This window comes from Chrysochloris asiatica, unplaced genomic scaffold, assembly GCF_000296735.1.
Source record: "Chrysochloris asiatica unplaced genomic scaffold, ChrAsi1.0 scaffold00022, whole genome shotgun sequence".
Taxonomy (NCBI): Eukaryota; Metazoa; Chordata; class Mammalia; order Afrosoricida; family Chrysochloridae; genus Chrysochloris; species Chrysochloris asiatica.
Genome location: NW_006408540.1, coordinates 7,884,431 through 7,885,324, shown reverse-complemented (window position 1 = coordinate 7,885,324; position 894 = coordinate 7,884,431).

Below are 894 nucleotides of genomic sequence, written 5' to 3'. Positions count from 1 at the left end.
ACTTTCAGTATTCTCCTCCAACACCACAACTCAAAGGCATCGATTCTTCTATCATCTTCCTTATTCACTGCCCAGCTTTCGCATCAATATGAGGCTATTGAAAATACCATGGCCTGGGTCAGGCGTACCTTAGTCCTCAAGTTGACATCTCTGCTCTACCTTAAGCACGTATTAAAATTTATTTTAAATTGAAAAACAGTTAAAGTAGCTATTTCTTTTTTGTTCAGTAGCACATATCTTTCATCATATTGCCACACACACCTCAGTATCATTTAACAGATGAAGAATGCAGATTATCTAAGACAACTATGTTAGATATTTATTTATTAAGATTTTTTAATAAAAATTGATCATTATAGAAAAGTAATATTTAAAGAAACTTATCTTATAATCATAACATGAGATACTTAAAAAAAATACTATTAATTTGCTAATTTTAAGCCAAATTTCCTCAGAATTTTATATTCTATTAAGGCCATCATTACTGAAAGCGGCCCAGCTTTTTCTGAAAAAAATACAAAGCATTTTATGCTAGTACTATATAAATATAGAAATTCCATTGTTTCTTTTGTCTTAATATCCAAATTTTAATTTTCTAAACTTTTTACATAATTTTCTAAATGTATGGCCAAATTGGAAATGATGGTGGTAGTTGCAGGTTGTGTGCCATGGAGTCAGTTTGTAAACTCTATATAGGGTTTACAAGGCTGTGAATCTTGATGGGAGCAGAAAATCTCAGCTTTCTCCTGTGGTACAGCTGGTAATTTGGAACTGCTGACCTTAAGGTTAATGGCCTGGCTCATACCCACTATGATATCAAAGTTCCTTAAATTGAAAATACTCCCCCCAAATAAACAGACATGTTTGCAATCTGGCCTTCATTCTTCTAATTAT